A 12,985-nucleotide genomic window follows, 5' to 3' on the forward strand; every position below is an offset into this window, starting at 1 on the left:
TGTTTGTTTCGTTTTGTTTTACATGGTTTCTCTGTGTAACTCTGGCTGTCCTGGAACTCATTTCATAGCCTGGGCTAGCCTGGAACTCAGAGATTCACCTGTCTCTATCTCCCTCCTGAGTGCTGGGATTAAAGGTGTGTGCAACAGCCACCTGGTTTAAAGAACAATACTGGGCTCACATTTTGCTGTAAGCACGCATTCTATTGGAGCTGCCTTCATGTTGCTGTAAGCAGGCATCCTATTGGAACTGCCTTCATGTGTTGCTGTAAGCAGGCATCCTATTGGCGCTGCCTCCGTGTGTTGTTGTAAGCATCCTATTGAAGCTGCTGGTATCCCTGGGTTCTGTAACAAAGCAGGCTGAGCAAACTGGATAAGCAAGCCCACGAGCAGCACCCCTCCATGGCCTCTGCATCAGCTCCTGCCTCCAGGTTCCTGCCCTGTTTGAGTTCCTGTCCTGACTTCCTTTGATCTGTGGTGTGGAAGCGGAAGCCAAATGAACCCTTTCCTCCTCCAAGTAGCTTTGATCGTGGGTCTGACCACAGCATAGAACCCTAAGACTCATGGTGCCTTCACAATCTACATGTGGCAATCAATCACCTTAGGCAAATCAATGAGGCAAGTTCTGATTGTGTCCCCGCCCCGCCCAGAAATCAGAACAGGAGATCTTCTTTCCCAGGTGTCCAGATTTCCTCATGTTTATCTAACCCACCACACCAGCTCCCTGTAGCGAGTGGCTGGTGTTGCTGGGCCTGGGACCTTTTACACAAGGCAGGCTCTGTCGCAAGAGTGCTTCCTGGGGCTATGGTTTGGGTGTGTCCCCTGGAATTCAAGTGTTGGAAATTCAGTCCCCAAAGTCATGAGCGGATGCTATCTGCAAGTAAGACTTTGAGAAGGAATGAATATTAGGTAAGGTCGCCTGAACGAGGGTGTTAATGGCTATGTGAGAAAAGGAAGAGAGGACGTGGCAGGCTTGCAGTCTCTGCGTGTTGTGACATAGCCCACAGGTTCTCACCAGCTGCAGAGAAGTCAGTGCTCCTGGGTTCAGACCCAGAGCCATGGGTCTAGAGAACTTCTGTTCCTTATAGATTAACTGGTCTCAGACAAACGAAGATATTAGTCAACCAAAGGGGAAATTTTCAGTTATTTCCATGAAGGAAAAAAGGCTAGCTTCGACTGAGTGACCATGGGTTGCTTTGATCTATGTTCAAAGGCTGGTCCTCTCTGTGGCCCACTCCACTCTTGACCTTGAGGATGGGCCCCTCTTCCTTCTTCTGTGGGGGCTTTTATTTAAAAAAAATTTTTTTTTTAGATTTTATTTTTAGGTTCTGTGTATGAATATTTTCCTAAATGTATGTTTGAGCATCATGTGTATGTCATGTAAGTGCAGTGCCCACAGAGGTCATAAGAGGGTATCAGATCCCCTGGGACTGGAGTTACAGACTATGGGCTTCCCCGTGGGTGCTAGAATAAGTTGATAAATAAAAATAAATCTATTGCACTTGGGAGGCAGAGGCAGGCAAATCTCTACAAGTTCAAAGCCAGCCTGGTCTAAAGAGTGAGTTCCAGGATAGCCAAGGCTACAAAGAGAAACCCTGTCTTGAAAAACCAATAAATAAGCCAGGCATGGTGGCACACACTTTTAATCTCAGCACTTGGGAGGCAGAGGCAGGTAGATTACTGTGAGTTCAAAGAGGCAGAGGCAGGTGGATCACTGTGAATTCAAGGCCAGCCTCGTGTATAAGGCGAGTCAAGGACAGCTAAGGCTACACAGAGAAACCTGTCTCAAAAAAAAGAAAGAAAGAAAGAAAGAAAAACCAATAAACAAACAAATAAATAATATTTGGTCTGGAGAGATGGCTCAGAGGTTAAGAGCACTGATTGTTCTTCCTAGAGGTCCTGAGTTCAACTCCCAGCAAGCACATGGTGGCTCACAACCATCTGTAATGTGATCTGCTGCCCTCTTCTGGCCTGCAGGTTTACATGCAGACAGAGCACTGTGTACATAATAATAAATAAATAAATCTTTTAAAAACTTAGATAAATAACACATATATTGCATTTTTAGTGTGTGTGTGTGTGTGTGTGTGTGTGTGTGTGTGTGTGTGTGTGTATGTGTGTGTACTATCACACGTTTGGAAATCAGAGGTCAACTTTTTCCAGAGTTAGTTTTCTCCTTCTGCTCTGTAAGCACTGGAGCTTGAACTCAAGTCCTCAGGCTTGGCAACAAGCACCTTTACCAGGTAGTAATCTCACCAGCTCCTTCTTATAATAACAAAAAAATTAAGAAAAATAGTCATTATTATTTGTTTCTTTTCTCTGTTTTTGTTTTTCTTTGTTTCGTTGTTGTTTTGTTTTTATTTTTCGAGACAAGGTTTCTAAGTGCAGCCTTGGCTATCCTGGACTCACTTTTTTCTTTTCTTTTTTTTTTCTTTTTGAGACAGGGTCTCTCTGTGTAGCCTTGGCTGTCCTAGACTCACTTTGTAAACCAGGCTTGGCCTCGAACTCACAGCGATCCACCTGCCTCTGCCTCCCGAGTGCTGGGATTAAAGGCGTGTGCCACCACCGCCCGGCTACTTTTTTGTTTTTTCAAGACAGAGTTTCTCTGTGTAATAGCACTGGCTGTCCTGGACTCACTTTGTAGACCAGGCTGACCTCGAACACGCAGCAATCCACCTGCCTCTGCCTCCCTAGTTTTGGGATTAAAGGCATTCACCACCATGCCCAGCCCTTCTTTTGTTTGTTTTGTTTTTCAAGACAGGGTTTCTCTGTGTAGCCCTGGCTGTCCTGGACTCACTTTGTAGACCAGGTTGGCCTCGAATTCATAGAGATCTACCTGCCTCTGCTTCGAGAGCACTGAGATTAAAGGTATTTGCCTGGCACTGATTTTAGAACAACATGGAGTTTCATTCTCCAGTGGAGATTTGGCAAGTTTAAGAAACCCATTAAGGCTCACACAGGAGTGGATTTTGACCCCATTTGCGCTTGTCCAGCCTATCTTTCTGTAGGCTCATGCTCAAGGAATAGAAAAGAAAAAAAAATTTTTTTAAAGGAATTTCAGCAATGACCAGCAAGGTCATAATATGGTATAGTTTGTTTTCAAGAAAAAGTGCTTAAAATTTTTCTATCAAATTTCTTCTGAATATTTGGGAAGATCCCACATATAACTTTAGGGCACATTAATGCACACCTTTAATCTCAGCACTCACGGAGGCAGAGGCAGGCAGATTTCTGCGTTTGAGACCAGCCTTGTCCACAGAGTAAGTTTCAGGACAGCCACAGCTACCAGGTTTGAGACAAAGAAACCTCCATAATAATAATAATAATAACAATAACAACAACAACAATAATAATAATAATAGAGAGAGACAGACAGACAGACAGACAAAGACAGAGAAAGATAGAGACAGAGAGAGGGAGATCATTTCTTTGGTCTGTGGCCAGTGCCATATCTGGAGTGAACAGACATATGTCAGTTCCTGCTTCCCCAGGAAAAGCTGTACAACATGTTGGCCTGTCAGAATCCTTCTTGGACTAGTATCCCAATGGTCACAACCCCGGGCAGCCGTAAGGTCCTCTGCCTAAGGAGGGAGGTCTGACAGTGGCATGAAGCTCCAATCTCTGTCCTTTTCTTGGATCATCCCCGCCACTTGACTGTGAGATGTTATTTTTTTTTTTTTTTGCTGCATAACAAATAATACCCCTCTTCAAGCTGAGTAGCTTAAAACAGTAAACATTTATTAAGTCATAATTCCTGAACCATAGGATTATAAAATAGTTTATCTGGGTGGTTCTGAGACACATGCTGTACTCAGTGTTTTCCAGACTGCAGTCATCTGAATGCTTGACCCAGGGCTGGAAAATCCACTTTCAAGCCTGAATCCATGACCTTTGGCAGGAGGATGTAGTTTTGCATTATTTGGGTTGCTCACAACATGGTACCTGGCTTTCTTCAGAAAAGTGATCCAAGAATGTCGAGGGGAGCCAGGCGTGGTGGCGCACGCCTTTAATCCCAGCACTCGGGAGGCAGAGGCAGGCGGATCTCTGAGTTCGAGGCCAGCCTGGTCTACAAAGTGAGTCCAGGACAGCCAAGGCTACACAGAGAAACCCTGTTTCCGAGAAACCAAAAAAAAAAAAGAATGTCGGGGGAGGGGATTAAACAGGTGTGTTTTGTGACCTTGCCTCATAAAGCAACAAACCACTACATATTTCCTGTTAAATTCCTACTTCGTTGTCATGGGATATGCAGAAACATTTCCTTTACTGAATGTTATGATTTAAATATTTTTGTTTGATTGGTTTTGCTTTCCTTTTTTGAGACAGGGTCTCCCTAAACCAGGTTTCCCTCCAACTCATGGAGATCCTCCTGCCTCTGCTTTCTGAATGCTGGGGTTAAAAGCAATATGGCACCATGCCTAGCCCTGCCTTGAATCTTTATTTTATTTTTTTATTTTTCCCGACAGGGTTTCTCTTATTGTTGTTAAATTACCAGTGTGGGCTAATAATGTTTATCATCAGGGCCTATAATTATTATTATGTCAGTATAACCCACTAGCAATCAATCAAGACACAGATACCAGCAATATTTTTAAATAGCCTTAGTTAACCTGGGGCAGGGCAGATATTAATCGCCTAAACTACTTCCCATAGTGGGGCAGGTATGGAATCCCTGTCCCAATCCCATGCCATCTGCTTCTAATAATTTCTATCAAGCTACCTCCTATCTTTAATCTCAAATACTTGCTAATTATCATCATCTGGGCCAAGTCTCCACCACACCGGCCATGGGCTTCTCCTCCACCTCACCCACGATGGCGCAGCCTTCTCTCTCCAGTCTCTCCCTCCCAGCCAGGGAACCTTAGCCGTGCCTGTCCCACTTGCCCTGCCCAGGTGTAAAGGTCTTTTATTGGTCAAACAGGTTAAGCTCTAGGCAAGGTAGCTCACAGAGACACTTTGTAGACCAGGCTGGCCTCGAACTCACAGAGATCCACTTGCCTCTGCCTCCCAAGTGCTAAGATTACAGGCGTGGGCCAACCATGCCTGGCCCTCCACCTTGAATCTTTTTTTTTTTTTAATTTACTATGTATACAATATTATGCCTGCCCACCAGGAGAGGGCTGTAGACCTCATTATGGATGGTTATGAGCCGCCATGTGGTTGCTGGGAATTGAACTCAGGACCTCTGGAAGAACAGAAAGTGCTCTTTAACCTCTAAGCCATCTCTCCAGACACTGCCTTGAATCTTAAATATTCCGTATGGGCTCATGGTTTGTTTGTTTGTTTTTGAGACAGGATTTCTCTGTGTATTAGCCCTGACTGTCCTGGACTCACTTCGTAGACCAGGCTGGCCTCAAACTCACAGAGATCTGCACCCCTCTGCCTCCCGAGAGCTGGGATTAAAGGAGTGTGCCACCACGCCCGGCCACTACTGGCTTTTTCTATAGAGGCTGGATGGAGATTTAAAGCCAGGTCCTCTTGCTTGCACAGCAAGCACTCTTACCTACTGAGCCATCTCCCTAACCTTTTTCATTATCATCATCGTCATTATCTTATTATTATTATTATTATTATTATTATTATTATTATTATTATTATTAGAGATAGTGTCTCCACCAGCTGCTATGAATGACCTATATAGCTGAGGCTGGCCTTGAACTCACAAACATTCTTACCTTAGCTTCCTAAGTGCTGAGATTACAAATCCGCACCCCCATATGCACCACAACCAGCTTTTCCCATGCTTTTCCTTCTGTATGACCACTCTATCTTTCCCGTTGCCATGGCAAAGTGATGCTTCTCTGCTCTTCTATTGTGGAGAGCCACAGATAGCAGCGCCCCCTGCTGCTTCCCCAGCACAATGCGCCCCTTATGCGCATGCACAATGTGCCTTTGAGCAAGCCCCTTATGCGCATGCCTGAAGGCATAGCGTGAGGTGGTGAGATCTGAACAAGGCATAGCATGAGGTGGCGTGATCCGAATGCACCAACCAAGAGCAACAACGTGGCAGTCTCTGATAGGACCAGGCACACTATAAAAGTTCTGTGGGAGCTTTTCCCCGAGGTCACTCCAGTAGTCAAAGTTCCTGAATAAACTGCTGCAAGAAGAGTTCCCGGTGTTGGTGTCTTTCCTGCTGGTCGGGGGCGGCATCGACATTCTATTGCATCTCTGTCTGTCTCATCAACAAGCCACACTGGCTATACATTGAAAGTACAGTCATCACTTGGTATCCTCAAAGGATTGGTTCCAGGATCTTTGGGAGACATCCAAAATCCACAATAAGTGTTCTCCCATATACTCTCCCTGCACCCTTTTCTTTTTTTTTTTCTGAACCACTGAGTATCAAACAGAGCCTTGTGCATGCTACAAAAGTATTCTACTATTGAGTTAATATGCCCAACCTAGATTATTGGACATCTAACACAGTGTAAGTCCTCTGTTAACGGCTGTATGTGGAATGGTCACGAGATAAGTCTATACATATTTATTTATTTAAATATTTATGTTAATTTATATATTTATTTATATATAAATATAAATGTTATATTTATATTTATGTTATTTATATATTTATGTTATTTATATATTTATCCACATTAAGGATTGAATCCAGTGCTTCATGCCTTCTGGGCAAGTGCTCTTCCACTGAACTCTGGCCCCAGCCATCCCAGCCATCAGTTCCCTTTTTTTTTCCCTTGGAGACAGGGTTTCTCTTAGGTTATCTTAGCTGTCCTGGACTTGCTTTGTAGACCAGGCTGGCCTTGAACTCACAGCGATCCACCTGCCTCTGCCTCCCAAGTGCTGGGATTAAAGGCATGCGCCACCACCGCCCGGCAGGATTTTTTTTTTTTATTCTAAATTTTATTTTATGTGTATGGGTGTTTTGCCTGCATATATGTCATATGCACCAGAAAGGCCTGAAGGAGATGTTAAAATTCCTGAAACTGCAGTTACTAGCAGTTGTGAGCCTCCATGCAGGTGCTGGGACTAGGAACCTGTATTGTTTTTTAAAGTTACATTTATTATCTGTATTATCAGTAGGCCCACTAGCAATCAGTTAAGACACAGACACTTGTTATGTTTTAAAATAGCCTTAGTTAACCTAGGGCAGGTCAGATATCAATCCTCTAAACTACTTTTCATAGTAAGGCCTCAGGTATGGGATCCCTGCCTCCATGCCATGTCATCTGCTTCTAATAACTTTTATCAAGCTCCCTCCCATCTATAATCCCATATACTTGCTCATGTTCTTCATCTGGGCTGGATTCTCCATCCACGCCGCCATGTGCTTCTCCTCCATCTAACCCATGGCGGCCTTCCTCTCTTCCCTTCAGGTCTCTCTCCTTTCTCCTCGGGGCGGTCTCTCTTCTTCCCAGAATTCCTTCCTCTCTAAGCCCCAACTATCTCCTGCCCTGCCCAGGTGGGATGGCTTTTTATTAAGCAAAAGGTGGGTCACACAGACAGCAAGCAGTAATTAGCATCAAAATACATCAGACCATCCCCCAACAAACCTGGGTTCTCTTGAAGAACAGGTGGTTCCCCCGCCCCTTTTTGTTGTTGTTGTTGTGGTTTGTTTTTATGTGACAGGTTTCTCTGTGGAGCCTTGGCTGTCCTGGAACTCAGTCTGTAGACCAGACTGGCTTTGAACCCACAGACCTGTCTGCCTCTGCTTCCCTGAGTGCTGGGATTACAAGGGACACGCCTGCCTGTCCAGAAAGAAAAATTCTAAGAGGAACACACCTCCTCCTCCCCGCAAGGCTCCAGGATCATTGCAGAAGAGGGAGTGGGTGGGAAGAGTGAAAGAGCCAGAGTCAGTGGGTGGCGGCAATGGAACGGTGTTTTCTAGAAACAGCAGAGCAGCTGTGAATATGAACTCGCCACAGTTATTGCAACATGGACAAGCCCAGGGTGAGCTCACGTCAAGGCAATCTCAGCGGGAAGAAGGAGAGTAGACGTGAAGACTTACCCCTAGCTAGGAACCGTTGCTGAGGAGAAAAGGAGAGTCCGTTTTCTTCTACAGTTGAAGAAAATGGTCCCTGGTAGGTCAACAGTGCTCCCGTGGAAAGCCACACACCCCTGAATATATGGGCACTTCAAACTGGAAATAATGGGGGGGGGGGAAGATGGGGAGGGAAGGGAGGTGGATCTAGAAGGAGTTAGGGGTACTGAATATGGTCAAAACTCCTTGTACCTAATTCTCAAAGAAATCATTTTTTTTAAGGGAAAAACTGTGTTTAATAAAAGAAATAAAAGAAAAATAATTAGCCAGGCATGGTGGCACACCTCTTTAATCCCCGCACTGTGGAGGCAGAGGCAGGCAGAGCTCTGAGTTTGAGGCCAGCTGGTCTACAGAGTGAGTTCAAGGACAAGCAAGGTGAACACGGAGAAACCTTGTCTCCAAAAAAAAAGGCTAGGCAGTGGTTGCCTTTAATCCCAGCACTCGGGAGGCAGAGGCAGGTGGATCGCTGTGAGTTCGAGGCCAGCCTGGTCTACAAAAGTGAATCCAGGACAGTCAAGGCTACACAGAGAAACCCTGTCTCAAAAAACCAAAAAAAAAAAAAATAATAATAATAATAATAATAATAATAAATAAAAATCTCAGGTACTCTTATATATAGAACTCTCTGGAATCCCTTCATAGAGTCTTTGATCTCATGCTATCAGCAATCTAGGTTGTGCTCATCTTCTCACACCCATTTTACCCACCGAGATCCAGAAGGGTGAAATAAGTTCCCTGAGTTCACACAGCAGAGCTCTGTCTCCAAAAATGCAGACGGGGAGCTGGAGAGATGGCTCAAGGATTGAAAGTGCTTGTTCTTACAGAGGCCCCGGGCTCATTTCCCAGCACCTGCATGGTGGCTCACACAGCGACATCCAGGCAAAACAGCCATACACCAAAAATCAAAATAAAGACATCTTCAAAACTAAGAGCTTGCTGGGCATGATGATGCATGCCTGTAATCCTGGCACTCATGATGGTAAAACAGAAGAAATGTCTCCAATTGAGGCCAGCCTTGGCTCCAGGGTAAGTTTTAAGACCCTGCCTCATAATTTTTTTCTCATTAAAAAAGAAAGAAAGCCAGGCATGGTGGTACATGTCTTTAATCCTAGCACTTGGGAGGCCGAGGCAGGCGGATCTCTGTGAGTCAAGGCCATCCTGGTCTACAAAGCGAGTTCCAGGACAGTAGAGCTATTACACAGAGAAACTCTGTCCCGAAAAACCAAAACAAAAAATTAAAAAAAAACAAAACCCAAAAAAAACAAAAACAAAAAAAAAGAAAAGAAGAAGAAGAAGAAGAAGACAGAAAGAAAGAAAGAAAGAAAGGAAGAGCCAGGTGTGATGGCTTGTTGGCTCTGTTTATTAACAATTAAACTTTATTAAACAACCCAACTAGCATATACAAGAAGGAAAAAATGGTTAAAGGGACAGAAGAGTAAACTTTCTGGAATCCATTTTTCAGGACGGGTCCTTAGGTGTCTCTGTCCCGCGAGCTGGTCCGGTCCCTTCCTCTCTCCGCGCGCCCTGCTCGCCTTCCCCTGTTGTTTTTCTTCTTCCCACCTTCCCAGTCACAAGCAAAGGGCGGTCTCCTTCTCCCTTCGAGGGTCCATTAGGAAAACAATAGCCACGGTGGGGTTCCCAGGTCGGCTTCCTGAATTCCAAGCCCAGGAAGGCTCCAAACAGTCTGTCACAAGGTATTCATGGCTTGCCCCAAGGGTAAAGCCTGCTAAGACTGCTTCCACCTGTGACAAAGCTTAATCTTTCCCACACATCCCCTTTTGTATATGTTCTTAATTTTTTAAAATGGCTCACATCACAAACAAACAAACAAACTCGGGAGACAGAGGCAGGAGGATTGATGTGAGTTAGTCTCGAAAGCAAGTCCAGGACAGCCAGGGCTACGGGGAGAAACCCTGTCTTGAAAAACAAAACAAGGGACTGGAGAGATGGCTTAGAGGTTAAGAGCACTGTAGGCTCTTCTAAGGTCCTGAGTTCAATTCCCAGCAACCACATGCTGGATGACAACCATCTATACTGAGATCTGGTTTCCTCTTCTGGTGTGCAGGGGTACATATAGGCAGAACCCTGTATATGTAATAAATAAATAAATCTTAAAAAAATAAAATAAAATACTAGTCTTGTTAAATGTTATTGACGACTGATACATACTTCATGAAAAAAAAAAAAGAAAAACAAAACAAAACAAACAAACAAAACTAACTAAGAGCCAGATGTGGTGACATATACCCCTAATTCCAGTACTAGCAGTAGAATAGGTGGGTTCAAGGCCAGCTTGGGGTACATTACAGAACCCCGTCAAAGAAGAAAAGGATGAGCCAAAAAAAGGGGTGCACGCCTTTAATCTTAGCATTAAGGAGGCAGAGGCAGGCAGACCTCTGTGAGTTCTGGGATGGCCTGGGCTATAGAATTAGTCCCAAGACAGCTGGGTCTATATGGTGAGTTCCAGGCCAGCCAGAGATGTCTCAAACAAACACACAAACAAACAAACAAACAAAAGGGTGAGGTTGTAGCTTAGTGGTAGAGGACTTGTCTAGCATACACACACACACACACACACACACACACACACACGATGCACACACATGTAGAGCGCAGAGAAGAGAAGAAGAACAAAGGAGGATGAGAAAGAGAAGAGAGAGAGGAGAGGACTGTAGCTCAATGGTAGAGTATTTGTCAAGCAAGCTCGGGGACCTGCGCTAATTCAAACAAAACAAACCGTCTGAGCTTATGACTTCCTTGCTTCATTTAGTCAAAGATGAACTCATAAAAATCAAAGTTGGGGGGGGGCGGGGCGGGGGCTGGAGAGATGGCTCAGAGGTTAAGAGCACTGGCTGCTCTTCCAAAGGTCCTGAGTTCAATTCCCAGCAAACCCATGGTGGCTCACAACCATCTATAATTAGATCTGGTGCCCCTCTTCTGGCCTGCAGGTGTACATGTAGGCTGAGCACTGTATACATAATAAATACATCTTAAAAATAAATAAATAATAAAAAATTCTTTAAAAAAAAGAAAGAAAGAAAGAAATAGGGCTGGAGATATATCTTGACAGCAGAACATTTACCTAGCATGTGCAACATCTGGGTTAGTCCTCAGCACCACAAGGAGGGGAAAACCAAAGCAATGGCTAGCCAAACAGATTAATAAAAGTAATCAAAAGTTCATTTTCATGGCGAGCGGTGGTGGTGCACGCCTTTAATCCCAGCACTCAGGAGGCAGAGGCAGGTGGATCGCTGTGAGTTTGAGGCCAGCCTGGTCTACAAAGTGAGTCCAGGACAGCCAAGGCTACACAGAGAAACACTATCTCAAAAAAGCAAAAAAAAAAAAAAGTTCATTTTTATTATTTAAACACAACAAAAACAATCTAGTTGACAGAGAAATACAACGGAACTAATTCTTCAGACCCACTAGAACCCTCACTCTGTACTGATGATTAAGGTTACAGGGTCGGAAAGTGGGCGGGGCCTGGTATAGGAAATGAATATAAGAAGGGCTTCCCGTGGCCCTGAAGCTGCACTCCTTGATAGGGAAAAAGAAAATGCCTAATCTAGCCCGGGGTGGGGGTGGGGTGGCGGGGTGGCGGGGTGGAACATGCCTTTAATCCCGCGCTTGGGAGGCAGAGGCAGGCAGATCTCAGTGAATTCGAGGCCAGCCTGGTTTACAAAGCCAGACTGCGACAGTCAAGGCTAACACTGAGAAACCCTGTTGGGGGAGGGGGGGGAGAAGAAGGAAAGAAAACGCCTAATCTGTTAATTGAGTTACAGAGCGACATAATTCCAGTGACACCCATTATAATAAATGTGTACAGACTGATTTGATCAGGTTGTAAAGGGCCTTGAATGTCACTGGATTCTATTCTGTGGCCAGTGTGGATCAGGAATGGATTTACAGGAATGGTGTGGCATAAAATATTAACTACAGTTCCTGAAGTCTTGTGCCTAAGTATGTGTTTTGGATGGAGTCTGTAAAAGATCGTAGCTTTGGCAGCTTTCAAAGTTGATCTCCAGAGCAAGCTCATGTCTTGTTTCTCTATTAAATTTACTCATGCTGTCAGGTGTGGTGGCGCACACCCTTAATCCCAGCACTTGGGAGGCAGAGGCAGATGGATCACTGTAAGTTCCAGGCCAGCCTGCTCTACAAGGTGAGTCCAGAATAGTCATGGCTACAAAGAGAAACCCTGTCTCAAAAAAAAAAAAAAAACAAAACAAAACAAAAAAAAACCTTAAAAAAAAGTTTACTCATGCCTAAAACATCTATCTTTAAAAAAAAAAATCTATCTAGACCCCAAAACATCTTAACTCCTCAATAACTAAGCTTAACAGGTCTGCTGAAATCCTGCCGACTACCCCAGTGGAATTGCTCCAAGGAACTGAGTCTAAAAAGTCTACTTCTCCTGTTCCCATTACCTTCTTTTCTCTCCTAACTAGGGGTAGATAGGCTGGAAGGGAGATATAAACATTAAAGAACCCCAAATAAAGTAGAGTTTAAAAAAGTAAAAAAATAAAAAATTACTCACGCTTGGAGGAGCGTTAACTTTGGCTATGTATACTGGAAATATGTATACACAGATCTGACAATTCCTTTGTAGATATCCATGGAGCATAGTCAGAGCTCAGAGATGCTCGTGTGCTTTGGCCTCGGGGAGTCGAGGGAAGGCTCCAGGAGGAAGTAGTTAGAGGAAGCTAGTTGTTAAAAGAGTAGGAAGTGAGCAAGCAGGTGAGGAAGTTGGAACATGCTGGTCAAATAAGGACTCTGTGGGCAGCTTGGCTACAGGGAGGGGTCCAAGCCAGCTGGCAGAGAGCTTTATGTGCCCAGCTGAGGGCCTGAAGTCTCCGTCCTGAAGATGATGGCAAACCATTTTAAGGGCTGACTAATAACAAGATGATGAAACCATGTTGGGCATAAGCTGTGGCTTGAAAGAAGTTATGGAAAGGGAATAGATGGTTCTAGTGGTTTTTTGTTTTTTTTGTTTTT

Source organism: Acomys minous (genome assembly GCF_964271855.1).
Source record: "Acomys minous genome assembly, chromosome: 13".
NCBI classification, from domain to species: domain Eukaryota; kingdom Metazoa; phylum Chordata; class Mammalia; order Rodentia; family Muridae; genus Acomys; species Acomys minous.